The sequence below is a fragment of the Trichosurus vulpecula genome, chromosome 4 (genome assembly GCF_011100635.1).
Source record: "Trichosurus vulpecula isolate mTriVul1 chromosome 4, mTriVul1.pri, whole genome shotgun sequence".
Lineage (NCBI taxonomy): Eukaryota > Metazoa > Chordata > Mammalia > Diprotodontia > Phalangeridae > Trichosurus > Trichosurus vulpecula.
The window spans coordinates 226,123,827-226,142,163 of NC_050576.1; the positions used below are offsets into that span (position 1 = coordinate 226,123,827).

The 18,337-nt window shown below is 38.0% G+C and overlaps 1 protein-coding gene across 3 annotated transcripts in view; it reads left to right on the plus strand.

The window, feature by feature from the left end:
* Positions 1-18,337, plus strand: part of SHISA6 (shisa family member 6) — a 522,224-nt gene that overhangs the window by 454,078 nt on the left and 49,809 nt on the right. The gene's annotated exons all lie outside the window — the stretch shown is intronic.

An 18,337-nucleotide genomic window follows, 5' to 3' on the forward strand; every position in this document is an offset into this window, starting at 1 on the left:
TGTTTGTCTCAGCTTTCTCATCTGTAAAATGAGCTAGAGAAGGACATGGTAAAGCACTTCAGTATCTCTGCCAAGAAAATCCTAAATGGGCTCATGAAGAGCTGAGCACAACTGAGAAACAATTGAACAACAATGCCTTTCTAAAAGCTAATTGATGTTAATTGGTTAAATGGAACTGTGGAACTACTCACTGGTACTGAACAGGAAGAGGAACATAAATGGTAGGATCTGGATCTAATGGTATTACAGAAGAGACAAGCAAAATCCCTTAGCAGACCCCCAAAACACTGAAATAGTATGGATCTGGAAGAGTGAGTCAGAGTATACTCACTACACCTACACTTTAAAAATAAAGGAGGCAGTGAGTGTTACTGCTATTCTTGACTCAGTAACAAAGAAGAACTAATTGCTGAGATAGCAATAAGGGAAAATGGAGGCATTGATCTGTCAAACACTCTAAAGTAGTATCATAATAAGAAGAAGTGTTGACTTATAGGTCACATGAACAAGATGGCAGACAAGATATTTTTCCCAATACTCACAACCTCTCAAAACTCCAAATAAAAGTTATGCACCAAAGGTAATCAATTGCAGCTACCTCCATATGCTAAGACACCAAAAATTTGAATGAGATAACAACCCAATGAATTAACAGAGAAAGTTGATCCCTAATCCCTAACTTGATCACTCACCACCCCCTTCCCACCTATCCCCATACTCTGGCAGAGGTTTGTGCTCTAGTATCTACTCATCAATTTCCTTGCTGCTGCTGCTGCCATATAATAGCACCTCACCCTGCTCTTACCCTTGCCCCACCATTAGATGGTAATAAACAGAAGAACTCAAGATGCCCATACCATTTGTGGAGGAGAGGGAGGTAATGGAAAGCATAAATATGATCTTCCTGGGGTAGGTATTGGGTGAGTGAAACAGTATTCCATCAGACCTGAAGGAAAGGTGACAGGCATCCAGCTGTGGCCAGTTCTGTCTCCACCCTCTCGCTACTCCCAGGTCACTTTGGGCAGGGCCTAAGGTCAGAGGAAAGGAAATTCCCTAGCTTGGGAAGAAGCTGAGACAACTTTAAGGTCAAGTCCTAGAGGGTATTCTATTAAAGGGGAAGGAATCAGAAAGTGAGTGACAAGGGAATATAAGGTAAAAATGACTAAAATTACTAAAGATCTCAACAGAAAAAAAAACTCACTTTAAAAACTTGAGCACACTCAGATAATCAAAAGTGAGGATACTAATAACAGAAGAGAATATGGCATCCAGCATACCTAAAATATCTCTGATTGAATATTGAGTATTGAATGACAAAGGAGAATAAATCAACAAAAAATGAGGCAGAAGACATTGTCAAAAGAGAACAGACCCAGAGGAGGGTGTTCCCAAATAAAAATCATGAAAGTAGAATTTATGGTCTGCACAACAGAAACATTTGGCAAAATAGAAAAGTAGTCCATAGTGGTGAGTCCCTCCCAAGAAACTAAAGGGAAGTTGAGAATGTAAATACACCAAAGTGAAGGACAATCGTGAGTCAGAGAAGTAAAGGGGAATAATGCTAAAAGAACAGATGATTTCCATGCAAGAAAATCATATTGATCTCGAAGATAGGGTGAGTAGAAACAATTTAAGGATCATCTCCCTCAAAAAAATGAGAAATTAAAAAAAAACCCTGAACACTATAATGTAAGAAATAGCGCAAGAAAATTGCCCAGCATGTCCGAATCCCAGAAAACAAAAAAAAACTCTCTGTCCTTACATAAGTTCGTCCTTGGAAAATAGACTCAGTCTTTTTTCATTATCCTGGCTTTACAATTTGATAGAACCCACCAGCTGTTATGTTTTGTTAATATGCCCTTCTAAAATCTAGGATGACCACTATGCCAAAATCATTCATTGGAACAGAACTGTGCAGAAGATCTTATTACACCAAAAGCCACAATAAATTCCAAAAGTATCAATGATGTAAATATTGCACCATAATTAAACTAGAGGACAATGAAATTTTATACCTTTCCAAAGAGTGGGAGAAATATTCTTAGAAATTGTGATTTAGAGGTAAACATGAGGCAAAATAGTTGATCTTATTAAAAGCTGTTACACAATAAAACAAGAATAAGAAGGGAAGAATAAATCTTTGTATCAAATATTTCTGATAAAAGTCTGAAATCCAAAATGTATAAGAAACTATCAAAAAATTTTAAGAATAAAAGCTATTCTTCAGTAGTTAATTACTTAAGTCTATATAGCACTATGTATGTTATCTCATTTGAGCCTATGATATAGATATTTTAGGTATTTATTATCCCCATTTTACAGGTAAGGAAACTGAGGTCCAGAGAGATTAAATGCCTTGCCCATCATCACACAGCCAATAAATACTGGAGAGAGTATGACTTCCATTTCAGCACTTTTCTCACAATTATTAGCTGTTTCTCAATAAGTGATTAAAGGATATGAATAAGCAGTTCTTGAAATAAGAAGCATGAGTTATCTCCAACTTCCAGACAGTATCTAAAACAACTAATAATCAGAGAAATGTAAATTTACAGCCATTCAAATAATGCCTCAAATCTATAAAATTGGCAAAGATATTAATTCTTTGATATTTGGATGATTTATGATCTCTTAGACATGGATATTTCCTACAACAGTGCAAATCACAACCTATTTATATTTCCTTATAACTTGGAACTCCTGTCCATGTCCTACTACAGAAGGGTCAAACTTGAAAACTTCCCAATGCAGCCAGAACCAGATTAAAATATAATTGGGAAATATTTAACAAAATAAATAAAAATACAATATAACATAGATAATTTTAACTTGTGGTTTTCCAAGTTAATATGCTCCCATAGGGACCTATTTCTAGTTGAGTTTGACACTGCTGCCCTATAAATGTTTAAGTAATGTTTTTTTTTTCTTTCTTTCTTAAACCATTGCTATTCCTTGGGTATCTCTCAGTCCAAAATACTTCTTCATAGTATTTGTTCTTTTCTTTGTTTTGCTTATCACCAATCTCAATGTTTGAGTTGGGGGATTGTGTTTATGTCAATCTATTTTCCTGTATTCATGAATGGTGTGGGTAACCATCCCTGGTCCTGAGCATGGTGATTATTATTAGGACCTTCTGCTGGAATGGTATGTACTTGTCTGCTGCTGTGATTCAGGCCCAAGCTACCTGAATGCTAGATTGGACCAAGTATACCTAGACACTATTTGGGGCCCTTTTTCTGTGGCCATGGCTCCACACTGCCCTGCTGCTGAGACTTTTTTTCTCTGATCCAAATATCACAATTTGTTCAACCCTTTCCCAATTAATAGGTAATGATTTTGCTTCTAATTCTTCATTACTACCAAAAAGTACTATCCTTTCCCTCTTTCTTTGACCTCCTTGAGTTACATACCTAGGAGTTGTATCCCTGGGTATAATCAGTTTAATGATTTTCTACTATAATTCCACATTGCTTTCCAGATTGATTGGATCAGTTCACAGCTTCAATTTACAATGCTCTAGCAAAGCATTAATTTACCCATTTTCTTTTCCACATTCCTTCCCATATCTACTTTAAAAAAATCATCTTCGTCAAGCTGCGAGGTATGATTTGAAACCTCATAGGTATTTTAATTTATACACATTAGCAATTTTAAGTAATATTTCATGTGTCCATTCACTGTTTACATATCTTCTCTCAAAAATGCCCTGTTCATGTCTTTTGACAGCTTATTTATTTGGGAACAAATCTTGCTATCATATGTTTGTATCAATTCCTTATATATCATACCTTTATCAGCAATACTTTCTGTGAATATGACTTCCAATTAATAACTTTTATTCTAATAACAATAACAACAATAATAATATTTATATAGTGCTTGAAGGTTTACAAAGCACTTCACAAGTATTACCTCAACTTTATTATCACAACAACCCTGGGAAGTGGGTGCTGTTATTATCCCCATTTTGTAGTTGAAGAAACTATGGCAGACAGGTTATGGGACTTGCCTACAGTCATACAACTGGCATTTGAGGCCACATTACTGACGTCAAGTCCAATACTCTATTATCCAGTGCTCCAACTAGCTGCATTCATTTTATTTACAAAAAACCTTTTAAATTTTATATTAATGGAAGTTGTCTCATCTTTTGTGATTATCTCTCTTCCTCGTTTTACAGTGTTTACGTATTTCTTTGTTGATAGTATGTTACAGCCTACTCATGACTACCATGACCCTGTCCATTTCCCTTAAATTCCCAAAACATTAATTTTTGGAGGCTATGGTATTCTATAACTCACAGGCACATAGCACCAAAAGAATATTGATATCTACTAAAGAGGGATTCCATATAGATATCCCAAAGATTCATGTGTTTGGATCTGGAAAGGACCTTAGAAGTCAGGTAAATCAATCCTTTTATTTTATAGATGAAAGAATTGAGGCCCAGAAAGATTAAGTGACTTGTCAAAGGGAGTTAGCTAAGTCAGAATTTGAACCCCAGTTTGATAACTCCATGTCCTGTGCTCTTTTTATTTCATAACACTACCTCTCTTATGAGTCCAGTATCTGCTGCTGTTTGTGAATTATATCATGATTATTTCAATTCCTCCCCTGAAGATTTAAAAGAACAGAAAGAAGGGGCAGCTGGGTGATGCAGTGAGTAGAGCACCGGCCCTGGAGTCAGGAGGACCTGAGGTCAAATCTGGCCTCAGACACTTGACACACTTACTAGCTGTGTGACCTTGGACAAGTCATGTAACCCTAATTGCCCTGCCTTCTCTCCAACAAAAAACACATAACAAAAGAAAGAAAGAAAGAAGAGAAAGATTCTAAATTTCCATAGATTGAGGTAGGTTTTTCCCTCCTAAAAGTAGGGAGGCAAATGAGAAGAATTTTGAGGTCCCTTTCTATCTGTGATTCTATGAAGCTTTTTCCAGGTACCAGCAACGTTTTATCATATTCCCAGTTTGTACCTCAATGGCAACTCTAGTCCTAAGCCTATCACAGAAACTACCTGCAAATCTTGTAAGCAACAATGAAGACCCCCTTGTAATAATTTTTATTTTATAAATTAGTCAAGGGCCTGTGGCCCAAAAGAATAATTCCTTATTTGATCAGTTTCTCTTAATGTTAAAATAGATGTTTTGGTCATTCTACTTTTCCTGCTACTGGACTTAGAATTTCTATAAATTAATGTTTGGGTACAAATATAATATACTAGAGCCCCAACCCATAATATACTAGAGGCCCAACCCCTAAAATGTCCTCTTCATGATAGAAAGATTGGCAAAACATCACCTATGTCAGATGTTAAAGGACAGAATCAGATCCTCTGATGAACTACTTTAGGCCTCGCATATATTTCAGGGTTGCACAAAAGACTCCATGTCCTTTAAATACCAGTTTCTTCTCTGTATCAATGTAGTTGTTTACCTCTCGGAAGAATATTTAAATGTGGATCTCTTCTAATAATCTGGGACTAATCAACAATATGCTTTTTCATTCCTATGCTTCTATGAGAGTTCAGTGAGGAGAAGAGATAGTTGTTCTCTCAGAATGGTCACCATAGCGCCTGGAAATGTCTTCGGTTACACAGGAACTCATAGACAGGATTGAATATGCTTTAAAGCAGAAAAGGTCACTGTGGTTGTTGAATGATGTTGGCAGAGAGAGGGTGGCAGTGGGGAGGAAGAAGTATGCCATCTTCCGAACCATGGGTCAGAGAGCATGACAGAGCAAAGAGCCTTGGAGAATATGTTAAAAGATGTGATGTCTTCAAAAGAAAAATGAGTTTCACTGAGCACCAAAACTGGAAAGAATGTGAAGGGAAGAGGCCTAGAATGAAAGAGAAATTATTTTTAATTAATTTATTTATTTTTAGTTTTCAATATTCACTTCCATAAGATTTTGAGTTTTAAATTTTCTTCCCCTTCCTCCAGTCCCCGCCTCCCCAAGACAATGTGCAATCTGATATAGGCTCTATATATACATTCATACTAAACATATTGAAAGGGAAATCATTAACAAGAAAGAGGTTTTCAGGGACTCAAAATCTTGTGGAACTGAATGTTGTAAATTAAAAATTAATTATTTTTTTTAAAAATTTAAAAATTATATTTTTTTAAAAAGTAAAGGCACCATAAAAAAGAGGGTTTTAGAGAGAACTGAGAAGGGCTAGGGCTGAACTGGTTAGGGATGAGTACATGGAAAAGGGTAACAGGAGAAAGAAGTTTACAAAATGATGGGAATTCAGGAAGCCCCTGGAAGGATTGGAAGAGGGAATGGTCAATTCTCTTCCCAAGAATGTGCTCAAACCAGTTCTGATCGCAGATGCTACAAATCAAGGTTGATTTACTGTTTTGCTGATTGTCTAGACTTAAGAAAGTGATGGAGAAAATGTAATGAGGCAGATTAAATTTTAAAGTGTCATATATGCTTTTTTTGGAGAGCCAGTTGTAAAGCACTTACCAGCACACCTCTGCCCTTCATACTTCCTTGACAATGTCTGTTGACTGAACTCACCTTCTCGTAGATCTGTCTGTCCTCCCTTCTAACCCCCGTAGGGGCCATGAGATGAGAGAGAACCATGAGCCATAGAAGCAATGATATCTGAAAAATATTGGAGAAGCACTGCCCTCCCAGATGTCAGCATCTGTTACAATGTTCTATTTTTAGTTTTGACTTCACATGAGCTTATGACACATATGGGGTTGATACAACAACCCCTCCAAACACCACCATCAACAGCAGAAAACATGACCAAACAAGGCATTATTTTGCTGTGTATATGATATGTTGTGAAGTTGTTTTAGTCATATCCAACTCTCCATGACCCCATTTGGGGTTTTCTTTGAAAAGATACTGAAGTGATTTGAGATTTGCTTCTCCAGCTCATTTTACAGATGAGGAACTGAGACAAACAGAATTAAGTGACTTGCCCAGGGTCACACAGCTAATAAGTGTCTGAGGCCAGATTTGAACTCAGATTTTCCTGACTCTAGGCTCAGTGCAGTATTCACCGTGCTACCTAACCACCCACATATGATACAAGGTAAAATATTATTGCTTTTTGGAGGAAGTAAAATTGAAATCCTTACTGGGAGTAGGGGAAAATATTAGACTTACTAGGTAGCTTTCAGATCAGCTGGTCACCAAATTAGTGTATATTGTACACAAGTAGTCAGTAAAGACTGGGAACCTCAATGGAAAAGTGAAGGAGATAGGAAAGAAGGTGCTAATGGCCTAGACATTTAATTCAACAAGCATTTTGAGTGTTTTCTTCAGGTAAAACAAATTTCTGTTATAATGGTAATTACTAGAAATGCATATCTCATCTACAATCTATCGCCTTTCCACAAAGAGATGAGTGGCATGCTTATCATGTTTTCTGGAATCAGGATCCTGCCATTGCATTGATCAGAATTTTTAAGTCTTCCTAAATTGTTTTCTTTTATAATGTTGCATTCCATTCAGTGTATAAATAACTCCCTTGGTTCTGCTCACTTCATTCTACATCAAGTTCATAGAAACTTTCTCTGAAAATATCCTTTTTATAATTTTTATGGTACAAAATAATTCTAATATATTTGTATAGCATAATTTGTTCAGCCTTTCCTTGATCCTCTAAGCCCTTTATGGAAAAGAGTTCCCCAAACCAACCCAGAGAAAAGGAAACCTGCCAATTGAGAGGGACCTGCACTGCCTTTCCAGAGTGTACAAAGCCCTTTGAGGGGGCCAGGACCTTAAAGCCAAGGCGCTCTGTGCTGAGGAAAAGAATAAGGGAAGGTCACCTCAAACTATGTCCAAAACCAGTTCATTCTTATCAGGTAAGTACTCTTGAAGATTAGATCCCAGAAACAACTGGGCCAGAGATCACCTCCTCTTTCTAGGGTGGCATTGATTTGTCATGGACCTGATACCTATGCAGTCAGGTGCATGATAATTCAGCCTTTGAGTAGCAAGAACAAATCTCTTGCCCTGAGATTACAGAGTATAATTTCACCAGTCAGGGACAGGCCGAGGATCACTTGGGATCCTGAGACTGAAAAATGGGAAAATTTGCTGTCTTACAGTATATGTTGTTACAGGATTAGTGGCTACTAAAGTCTGGTTTCATATTCCTTTCTTATAGTGGATAGTGCCATTGGTAAGCCAAGCAAAACAGCATTACTCTAAAGCCAGGTCCTTGGGAGGGGGGTGGGGGGGAAGGAAGAGGGAAGAGAGATTGGGACATCAGATGGAACAGAGTTCCAGAGACTCTGGCATAGGTGCCAAGTATTTATGAAGAGTACTGACACTAGGGGTACCTGGGCAATCATGTTTTTTTTTATTATACTGCTTCCATTTAACAAATAGAAAACCCTTATGCTCTACCCATCTAGTTAGAGACCATCTTGCATCACCCAACCCATGATAGGCAACTCTGAACAAAGAGTGAGTGGATGACCTTGTATCAAGTAGCAACTAGGGCCCAGGAACAGGCAAGGAGCTGCTTTACAAAAGTGATGGAGTGCATATTGGAGATATAACAAATAAGGTGACAATATACAGCCTTAGTCTCATTTCTTTTCCAATCTTCAAACTCTCAGTTGTTCCACGTTCACTTCTAATTGTTGCTTCTTGGCATGCAGGTCCCTGAGGAGACAAGTCGGATGATCAGGTACTCCCATCTCTTCGAGGACTTGCCACATTTTGCTGTGATCCACACAGTCAAAGGCTTTAGTGTAGTACTCAATGAAGCAAAATAGATGTTCATTCTTGTTTCTACCAGATATTAGTGTTCCCTCTCCCACTAATCGTACTTTGCAAATTATTTTGCATGTATTTTGCTTTTACTTATCTATATACAGGTTTCCACCACTGCATTTCACCCCAGTAAAATTTAATTTTCCTGAGGCCAGGTACTTTGTTGCATCTTTGTATCTTCAGTATCTAACATAGTGCCTGGCACATAGCAGGTGCTTAATAAATTCTTGTTTAGCGGAATTCAAATGAAATAGACACTGAAGCTGTTTAGTTTTTGTTTTTATTTTTTTAATCAGGGTAGTGACACAGTTACACCCTTTCTTTAGGAAGACTGTTTTGAGAGCTCTGTATGGATGTGCTAGAAAGGGGAGAGACTGGAGGCAGGGAGACCCATTGAGAAGAGGTTATTGCGCAAGAGAAGTGATAAGGACTTGAACTAGGACAGTGGCTGAGTAGAAAAAAAAGGAAAAAATATAAGCAATATTGTGGAACTAAAATTAATTTTTAAAAAAGATAACTAACTGGGCATGGGAGTGTGAGGGAGAATGCAGAGTCCAGGATTGGACTCAGATTAAAAACTGAAAAGATATCGATGCCCTCGGTGTAAAGAAGGGATTTGGAAAGTGGGATGGGTTTCATAGAGTTCCGTTTTGGAAATGTTGAGTTTTAGAGTAATGATATTGAAAACTGCATTTTTCAATTTCCATGTAATTGCACTTTGAGAGACCATTACACAGGGCCTTTTATGAATGATATGATTACAAAATAGCAGAATTTTAGAGTGGGAAGAAACATCAGCAATCATCCAGTCCAACCCCCTCATTTCCCTTTCTTTTTTATTATGAACTTAACAACATCAACAAAATGAATATTTCTACATACAATGAAGAAGAGAATAAGAGGCCTGTATGTGAAATTAGAAATCACTAAAAACAGCTAGTTTTTAGCTATATATTAAATTTATCATGGTAGTTCCAGTAGCTCCTTGTTTGTGACCCCTTCTGAACCTCCTTCTAGTATCTTTTACATGTTTTAAATGTTTCATTAATACTCTTTTCTTCTCTTTTGTCTCACATCACCTTCTAAATCCCCAATGTCCCACTTCACCGCCCAAATAAGCTGTCCCTTGTGATAGTTGAGTTGTTAAAGCAAAGCAAAAGTTGTTAAGCAAAACAAGTTCACACATTGTTGGTGCCTGAAAATATGTTTCATTCTGCACCAATAGTCCTCTCTGCCAAGAGGTGCGAATCATGCTTCATCATTAGGCTGCTGGAGTCATAACTGGTAATTGCATTTGTCAGAGTTCATAAGTCTTTCCTTTATAATATTGTATCTATTATACAAATTGTTCTCCTGGTTCTACTCACTTCACTCTGAATCAGTTCATACAGACCCTCTCATACTACAAATGAAGAACTTGAGATCGAGAAAGTGGGATCGATTTGACAAGTTGCCGAGGAGATTGTATTGGGAATCAAGATGGGCTCTTAGCACTTATTCAACAAAGTGCCCTTGAAGAGTTTGGCCATTGTTTCCTTGATTAAATTAGGAGTCCTTCATGACCTTCTTGCCTTAAGGGAAAGCCTAGTTTACATGGGTTTGAGTGACATGTTTGTGACATCAGAGGCTTAAGTCGCATTTTTGTGACGATTTTAGGTCACGTGGGTGAATCGCATGTGTGACTCACCTTTGACCCTGAACAAGATATATAAACCCAGAGGTTGACTTGCTCTTTTGGAGCTCTGAACCACAACAGGAGTGGTGTGTGACTCTAGGCAAGCCGTTGTTATGAGCTCCCCGGCTTTGAAGAAACCCCAGATGTTGATGCTTCTCTGGTAACTGTATATTGTGATTTTGTCAGACAGAAATCTATCTGTTGATTTGTGTTAATTTGCTCTGTTTGTATTTGCTCTGAAGCTCAGGGTGCTGGCTTTTCCCCCTGAGCTGAGTGAATAATATCTGTGTGTTGGATTAAAGCAAGATTGTTAACCCCTTAACGTTGCTTTCCTTAGTAAAGCAGATCAAAAGAACCTGGGCTTGCAGAGTTCTTGTTATTGGGCTCCTGTTGGTTTCTCTTTTTTTGTGTTGGTTTTTCACCCCCACAGCAGCTACTAGCCAAATTGTTGCAACAGAGATAAATGTCAGAACCAGAAAAGAAACTCAGATCTAGCACTTCTACAGTGTTCTTTCCACTACTATCACTTATTTTATTACCCACTCTCAATTCTAATTCACATGATCAGGCTTGAATTAATTTGCCTCCTTGACTTCCTTTCAGGTCATTAAGCAGGGAAGCAACCTAACCTCAGACTTCCTATACACTTCACAATAAGTAATTCCAAGTACCATTTCTCTAACTCAAGCCCCAGAGGACTTGGTGCTGAAGAAAACTAGTCCTTGTGCCACATTATGCAATCCCTGGGCTTGTTGTTGACTGCTTTTTCCTAGAAAGACCTCCAAAGCTGTCACCACCACAATAAAGAAAGACAATTTCAGCTCCATCGACTTTCATTACCATTGTGAAGAATGAAACTGTTAATTTTAACACACCTGTAAATGATTATAGCTCTCTGTGACTTGATAGATTAGGCTCTCAACACTCAGCTTCAAGACTCAGTAGCCTTGCCTCTTATCTGCCTTGCAGCAGCCCTGGTATTTGGATAGAGATCATTTTGCCAACTCAGAATTGTAGCACATTGATTGTTAAATCTTGAGCCCTAATTAATTGCTATGATATCCAGCTCCAATCCCATTGACAGGTCTGATGGCTCTGGAGATCCTGACAAGGTATATTCCTGTTCTGAGGATTCAAGGAATGTAGGAATGGGGGAGGAAGCAGAGTAATAATGTAACCCACTGATAAGTAGTCTGAGTGACATGATATCAATTATAATAAGTCATATGTACCTGGTCCCAGGAGAGGTCTGGAAGTAAATTGATAATAAAAGTGTTTTTACTTTAATAAATTCAATTCATCGACCATTTATTAATACCTTTTATCTTTCCTGCAATATACTACATTCCAAGGAAGATCCAAAGATCAGTGCATATAGTAGATCCTGGAACTAGAAGATCTAGATTCCAATCCTAGTTCTGACATTGACTAGCTGTGTAATCCTGGGTAAGATCCTTCACCTCTTCTAGGCCTCTGTTTTCTCATTTGTAAAATGAAAACATTAAACCAGATCATCTAAATTTTATGATATTTGCTATTAGTGTCCCCAGCCACCCTATGTATCCTAGTCTTTTTAAAGTCTGCTCCTTTGAGCTAAGATAATTCCAAAAGACTAGCTATCCACATCCAGAGAAAGAATGATGGAGTCTGAATGCAGATCAAAGCATACTATTTTCTCTTTCTTTTGTTCGTTTTCCTTTCTCATGGTTTTTCCCTTTTGTTCTGACTCTTCTTTCACAACATGACTAATGTGGAAATATGTTTAATACAACTGTACATATATAGCCTGTATCAGATTGCAGGTGTCTTGGGGAGGAGGGAGAGAAGGGAGGAGAAAAAAAATTGAACTCAAAACCTTATAAAAGTGAATGTTGAAAACGAAAAATTAATTAATTAATTAATTTTTTAAAAAGAAAAAATAAGAACTCCAACTTCAGATATAACTGAATGCCAGCAAGGAAAAATAAAACTAAATGTTGTCCAATTATAAAGATCTAACTTGATGCCCAGTTGTAAAGATGAAAAATTGTTCCTACCTTTCTTCATTAGTAGAAGTAGGTGACTGTGAATTTGGATGTTGCATATGCTGTCAAATGCAGTTGATGCACGTTCTCTTTTGAAACAAAAAATAAAATAGAGTCCATTCCTTTAATAAAGTGCTTAGCACACTGCCTGTCATATAGTAAGTGCTATATACATGCTTGTTCTCTTCTCCCTCCCCTTCCCTTTATCCCTCTTGGAGAAAATGTAGCATTTTCCCATTGCCTATAGCAGAATGGATAAATGAATGAAAAAAGAATTAAATGCTTACTTTGTATGAAACACATATGCACACACATACATATATGTATATACATATATATGCATATGCACACAGATATATAAACCAGCAAGAGAGTCCATGCTTTTAAGGAGGACATCCTTTTAAAAACATATTTAATTGTTTTCAGTTAACAAACATTTATTTTCTCTATCTTCTACCTCCCCACACTCATTGGGGAAAAAAAGAAATTAAAAACAAAACCTTTGTCACAAATATTCATAGTCAAAGAAAGTAAATTTTCCCCATTAACTATATACAAAAAAAATATCTCATGTTCTACCTTGAGAAGGAGCTTACATTTAAAAAGGGCAAGAATTGGAATAGAGTAGATGCACAAATGTATTCAAGTGGAGGCTGGGATTGGAAATGGCCAAAATTTGGCATGACAGCCTGATACTAAACAAGATAAAGTCAGAGTTTACCTGTCAGAGCTCAGTGTCCCAGTGACAGAATCCAAGTTCTTATGGAAAGGAGAAAGAGTGACAGATTGCAGGTTTGGAAATGTCCAGGAAGTTTATACTCGTTATAAACTTATATGCCATGTGGGTGGAGGGGGTGATGAAGTGAGTTCCCTGGTCAACTTGATCAAATTTTGTTCAAGACTTTGATTATATCTTCTTATAGAAGCATGGACATAATCACTGACATCTTTGGGACATGCCAAGTAATATCTCATTGAGATTAAGGACATCTTAAGTCTCATTGATTGTCTCAGGCTATTGTGAATATGTGATATTGCAACCTGACTCTCCATGGCTGGGTCCTGGAATGTGAAGTCAAGAAATTCTTGTGTTTTACTAATTGCCCCTATGGGCTGCCATCTTTGGAAGGTGAGGGGCTGTGGTGGCAAGCAGGGTGGGACTTTTTGATGTTTGAGTGTGGGGAGGTAGAAGATAGAGAAAATAAATGTTTGTTAACTGAAAACAATTAAATATGTTTTTAAAAGGATGTCCTCCTTAAAAGCATGGACTCTCTTGCTGGTTTATATATCTGTGTGCATATGCATATATACGTATATACATATATGTATGTGTGTGCATATGTGTTTCATACAAAGTAAGCATTTAATTCTTTTTTCATTCATTTATCCATTCTGCTATAGGCAATGGGAAAATGCTACATTTTCTCCAAGAGGGATAAAGGGAAGGGGAGGGAGAAGAGAACAAGCATGTATATAGCACTTACTATATGACAGGCAGTGTGCTAAGCACTTTATTAAAGGAATGGACTCTATTTTATTTTTTGTTTCAAAAGTCGGGGGTTGGATGGTCATTTAGTTCTTTGGGACTGTGCCAATATGCAGGCAACCCACCAAGAAACAAGATGATTTCAGCTCTCTGATTTCTAACCTGTGCTTGGCTGTCCCTTGTTCATTCCCCAAAATGAAAAAGATAACTATAACAGGCAAGCTAATAGCCCTCAATTTATTCCCAAATGACTGTCAATAGCCCAAGTGCAATGAACATCCTAAACAAAGACTCATTCACCGTTTAAGCTTATCAAGTCACTCAAGAAACTCCTCTTACGAACGCCCTATATTGACATTCAAAAACCCAGAAGTCTGGCTCCAACCTTTCCAACATTATTTCTATTCCGCAACAGGAATTGTTCTAGCTCTATTGGGAAAGTCCTCAATCCCTTTTCCCAACTTTTTTTTAGCAGTATCTATTTTATTTATGCCTGAGAAAAGGTAGATGTCACAGCACACACCCCTCAGGAGTGGAGTGCTCTCCATTTGTCCAAGGGGCCCCAGCTAGGGATTTATTTAACCCCATAGCCATCAGGAATGAGTTGCTTCTCAGCTATCATATCCTCAAGGTCATTGGCATTGAATTTGGTCAAACCCCATTTCTATTTTTTTTAATGGTTAGCAAACTTTTATTAAGTACCTACTATGTGCCAGGCACAGAAAAAAAGACAAAAGATAATCCCGCTGTCATGGAGCTCACAATCTAATGGGGAGACAATATAGAAACAAGTATGTATGTACCATCAAAGTACAAACAGGATAAACTCCACAGAGTGCTTCAGTCCCAGCTTGGCCTATGACTGCCATATCCTTCCCCCTACTGACTCCACCCTTGGCTGGCTGCCTTTCTTACTGCTTTAAATCTTTATTGGCCTAGCTGATTCTTGGGTAAAAGCTCCTTTAAGTCCCCAAGTGGCTTGAACAGACTGGGTGACTGCTCTCCTCCAGCCAGAATCTCCCCACAGATTCCTCATTTCTGTTTATTGTACCCCCCACAATCCCAGATCAGGAATCCTTAATCTTGCTTGTGTCAGGGACTTCTGCCAATCAGGTGAAGCCTATGGACCCCTTCCCAAATGTTTTTAAACATATAAAAGAAATTGCATTAGATTCCAAAGGGAACCAATCATATTGAAATAGTTTTCCAAACATTACCAAAAACAAGTTCAGAGAACCAGATTGAGAACCCTTGTCCTAGACCCTCAGATATGCAATCTGGGGGTCACCCTTGACAAAGCTTCTTTCTCACTCTCTGTATTCAGCTAGTTGCCCAATATTGTCATTTCTCCCTCCCTAAGATCTCTCACAGCTGTCCCTTCTTCTCTACTCATCCTAGGTCAGTATCTCACCTCTTACCTGGATTGCTGTAATATGAATAACAACTCTCATCTCTATGATACATATAGATTTGCAAAGCATTTTCTTTGAACAAACGGTTGAGGTAAGCGGTGCCAGTATTGTTCATCCCATTCTGCAGATGAGGAAATTGACATTCTGAGAAGTTAAGGTACTTGTCCATGATAATGCAGCTAGTATCTAAGGCAAGATTTTAACCCCGGCAACTTCTTAATGAGTCTTGCCACCTCCAGCGTCTGCCCTTCCCAACCCATCCATCCTAAGAGAGGATGGACTTGAGAGATGTTGTAGGGCAAAATGGCTCTGCGAATGTCTCTATGTGGGTGGGAATGTAAGACGAGGAATCAGGTCCCAGAGCCCTTGGGCAGCAGTTCTTAGAATCAGACTTTTAAAAATATATATATTTTATTTTCCCCCTAATTACATGTTGAAAGAATTTTTAAAAGGTTTTTTTTAGGTTTTGAGTTCCAAATATTTTTTTTGGCTTTCTATTTGTTTTTATTTTTTTTATTTAATATATTTAGTTTTCAGCATTGATTTTCACAAGAGTTTAAATTACAAATTTTCTCCCCATTTCTACCCTCCCCCCCATTTCAAGACAGCGTATCTTCTGGTTGCCCTGTTGCCCAGTCAGCCCACCCTTCTGTTACCCCTCTCCCCTCCCACTCCCTTTTCCCTTCCTTTCTTGTAGGGCAAGATAAATTTCTACACCCCATTGCCTGTGTATCTTATTTTCTAGTTGCATGCAAAAACTATTTTTTTTTGTTTTTGAACATCTATTTTTAAAACTTTGAGTTCCAAATTCTCTCCCCTTTTCCCTTCCCACCCACCCTCCCTAAGAAGTCAAGCAATTCAACATGAGCCACATTCGTGTCATTATGTATAACCCTTCCACAATATTCATGTTGTGAAAGACTAACTATATTTTGCTTCTTCTTAACCTATCCCCCTTTATTGAATTTTCTCCCTTGACCCTGTCCCTTTTTGAAAGTGTTTGTCTTTGATTACCTCCACCCCCATCTGCCTGCCCTTCTATCATCCCCCCCTTTTTTATCTTCTTCCTCCTTCTTTCCTGTGGGCTAAGACACCCAATTGAGTATGTATGGTATTCCCTCTTCAGGTCAAATCTGATGAGAGCAAGATTCACTCATTCCACCTCACCTGCCTACTCTTCTCTTCCTATAGAACTGCTTTTTCTTGCCACTTTTATGCAAGATAATTCACCCCATTCTATCTCTCCCTGTCTCCCTCTCTCAATATATTTCTCTCTCATCCCTTAATTTGATTTTATTTCTTTTAGATATCTTCCCTTCATCTTCAACTCACCCTGTGTCTGCTCTGTCTCTCTCTCTCTCTCTCTCTCTCTCTCTCTCTCTCTCTCTCCATATATATATATATATATATATACACACATACATGTATACATACATACACACTCACATATCCATATATACATATATATATATATATATACATATATATGCATATTCCCTTCAGCTACCCTAATACTGAGGTTTCATGAATCATACACATCACCTTTCCATGTAGGAATGTAAACAAAACAGTTCAACTTTAGTAAGTCCCTTGCAATTTCTTTTTCTTGTTCTTTTTCTTGATTATCTTTTCATGCTTCTCTGGATTCTTGTGTTTGAAAGTCAAATTTTCTATTTAGCTCTGGTCCTTTCACTGAGAAAGCTTGAAAGTCCTCTATTTTATTGAAAGTCCATATTTTGCCTTGGAGCATGATACTCAGTTTTGCTGGGTAGGTGATTCTTGGTTTTAATCCTAGCTCCATTGACCTCCGGAATATCATATTCCAAGCCCTTTGATCTTTTAATGTAGAAGCTGCTAGATCTTGGATTATTCTGATTGTGTTTCCACATTACTCAAATTGTTTCTTTCTGGCTGCTTGAAGTATTTTCTCCTTGATCTGGGAGCTCTGGAATTTGGCGACAATATTCCTAGGAGATTTCTTTTTGGGATCTATTTGCAGAGACGATCGATGGATTCTTTCAATTTCTATTTTGCCCTGTGGCTCTAGAATATCAGGGCAGTTCTCCTTGATAGTTTCTTGAAAGATGATATCTAGGCTCTTTTTTTGACCATGGCTTTCAGGTAGTCCAATAATTTTTAAATTATCTCTCCTGGATCTATTTTCTAGGTCAGTGGTTTTTCCAATGAGATATTTCACATTGTATTCCATTTTTTTACTCCTTTGGTTCTGTTTTATAATATCTTGATTTCTCATAAAGTCACTAGCTTCCACTTGCTCCAATCTAATTGTTAAGGTAGTATTTTCTTCGGTGGTCTCTTGGACCGCCTTTTCCATTTGGCTAATTCTGCCTTTCAAGGCATTCTTCTCCTCATTGGCTTTTTGGAGCTCTTTTGCCATTTGAGTTAGTCTATTTTTTAAGGTGTTATTTTCTTCAGTATTTTTTTGGGTCTCCTTTAGCAAGTCATTGACTTGTTTTTCATGGTTTTCTTGCATCATTCTCATTTCTCATCCCAATTTTTCCTCTACTTCTCTAACTTACTTTTCCAAATCCTTTTTGAGCTCTTCCATGGCCTGAGACCAGTTCATGTTTTTCTTGGAGGCTTTTGGTGTAGGCTCTTGCACTTTGTTGACTTCTTTAGGCTGTATGTTTTGGTCTTCTTTGTCACCAAAGAAAGAATTCAAAGTCTGAGTGTGAATCTGGGTGCGTTTTCGCTGCCTGGCCATGTTCCCAGCCAACTTACTTGACCCTTGAGCTTTTCAGCAGGGTATGACTGCTTGTAGAGCAAAGAGTTCTATGTTTCAAGTTTGGGGGGATGTGCCAGCTCTGCCACACCAGCACTCCTCCTTCCCCAAGAACCCCCAACCCGGACTGGACTTAGATCTTCAGCAAGCTCTTCATTCCTGCTCTGATCCGCCACTTAATTCCTCCCACCAGGTGGGCCTGTGGCCAGAAGCAACTGCAGCTGTCATTCTGTAGCTGCCCCACCTCCA